Genomic DNA, 2,428 nt, shown 5'->3' on the forward strand with positions numbered 1-2,428 from the left:
ATATTTGTGTATATATGTATATCTATCTATCTATCTATCTACACACACACACACACACACACACACATACACATACACACACACACACACACACACACACACACACACACACACACACACACACACTCACTCACTCACACACACTCACACTTATTACCAGTCAGTTATTTCACATTTGCTCTAATATTGTCAAAAAGTGATTAGTTTTGATGAGACAGAAGAAAATGTAATGACATAATTATTTAAATAGGTGTGGGAACTTGAACAAAAATTATTTGTTTCTATGTCCAAGGCACGCTTAGTGTTTCGATCTGAAGTGGCATCTCCTCATCCAATGGTTTTCCTCCACAGCAGTACTTATTTACAAATTCACACACAATTCATGGCGAAAAGGGATTTTACAACAGCCACATATAACATAATGTGTCTAAATTTCATGAATCAAACACTTCACTGAATGTCTGTGGAGATGAATCTAGCTGCATCTTTCAGAGTTTTTTTTTTTCATCTGCTCAACAAAACGTACTTGTTAAAACAACTTTACACAAATGTATAATTTTTGCTATATTAGCAAGATGTTTATGCATATAAATCTTCTTCAAATGGCAAACTATGCATTTATTGCAGTGTATACCGTAATAAAACCTACTACTGCTACTACCATGGTAATACAGCAAAACTCTCGACCATAAAGGTTTTTATCTAGTTTACCAAAGCATAAAAAAACAATGAATCATTATCTATTGACAGTGCTATGCAATTAGAGATCCCTGTCAAAATAATAGAAATCCCTCTCAAAATAACAGTAGTACTGATGAAGCCGCATGGAGCCTTGTAAACTACATGACTGTGACTGTCATGACCTCTGTATCTTATCACCGCACAGACCATACACAACACCATCATAGCTCACACTAACAGCGCGATCAAACACAGCTGGGACAAACAAACCGCGCTTTGTTTGCCTCCTCTGACTGTGGCAGCTCATGAGGACCGTATGCCTATGACATGTAAGCTTCTGTTTCAATAAACTTGTCAAATCAGTATATATGTTGAAACCATGTGAAGCGTATTGTAGTGTAACTTGAAATAATGGAATATGTATAAGTGAAAACACAGGAATGAAGTGTATCTGATAGAAATGCATTTCATTATAAGTATCCTAAGTGATGTGTTATAACAATAAAAAGACCAATGTCCTTCTTGAAATTAATGTATGTCGTATGTCCACCGGTTTCACCAATCACGCGCAGGGCTCACACTCACATACGCACAGTACTCACACACACACACACACACATACATCAAATGTATACACACACACACACATAAACACACACAAACACAAACATTAACATGCATACAAAAGCATACACAGACAAACACACACACACGCGCACAGTCAAAAAAACCCACGGTGCAGTATTCTTAGAGTTAAAAACCCACGGTGTTGTGTTTATTACAGAGTAAAAGAACCACGGCGTCATGTTATTTCAGAGTCAAAAACCACGGTGTTGTATTTATTGCAGGTTGTAGACTCACGGTGTTGAGTTTATTACGGTGTTCAAAACCCACGGTGCTGTATTTATTAAAAAGTTAAAAACCCACAGTGTTGTGTATATTACAGAGCAGAAGCCCACGGTGTTGTGTTTATTGCAGTTAAAAACCCTGTGCTATATTATTACAGTCAAAACCCCACGCTGTTGTGTTTATCACAGAGTCAAAATCCACGGTGTTGCATAATTAGTCAAAAAACTACAAAAAAAACTTCCTTGACTACAGCAGGAAACCCACGGAGCTGTGTTGGTCAATGTCAGGAGACGTGTCTCCCGCTGAAAAATAGCCGGTGGACACAAGAAGGGATGGAGGCGGAAATTGACACAGCTGGAGACGGTGTTGCGTAAATAGACAAGGATATACGAGTCTGAAAATTGCGAACCCGACGGTAGACACAACAGAATTATTTGGTTGCTCCACTGTGGAGCAAAAGGGGGAGTGTAGCCTCTGCTATATCATATGCTTCATATCAGCAGCAGGTATATCATATATTTCGTATATCACGTTTTCTGTGACACTTACGATCGGAGAGGCTTGTATGGTATAAATTCATCCTCTGTGTCAATACCGCTGAGAAGGCCTCGGCGAATGCCACCAGGTCAACACATGGCACGAATCAGTCATAAAAGCTGACCTGTCAAAAACGTGTTTGAGCGAAGGGTTGTGCCATAGGAAGTGATGACGGTTCTTTGTATGATCGATGCTGTGAGATAATGAGATGGCAACCTAACTAACATATAACATATGAAGTAGAATGTTACTTGACGTTACAGCCTGTGTGTTTAAAGTGTGGGGGCAGTTCGAGGGGAACCTCTGTGCTGTCGAGACGCCCTGTAAGCCATTAGACCAATAGAATGCATGGCTCTAAGTC

This window comes from Penaeus monodon, chromosome 17 (assembly GCF_015228065.2).
Source record: "Penaeus monodon isolate SGIC_2016 chromosome 17, NSTDA_Pmon_1, whole genome shotgun sequence".
Classification (NCBI taxonomy): Eukaryota; Metazoa; Arthropoda; class Malacostraca; order Decapoda; family Penaeidae; genus Penaeus; species Penaeus monodon.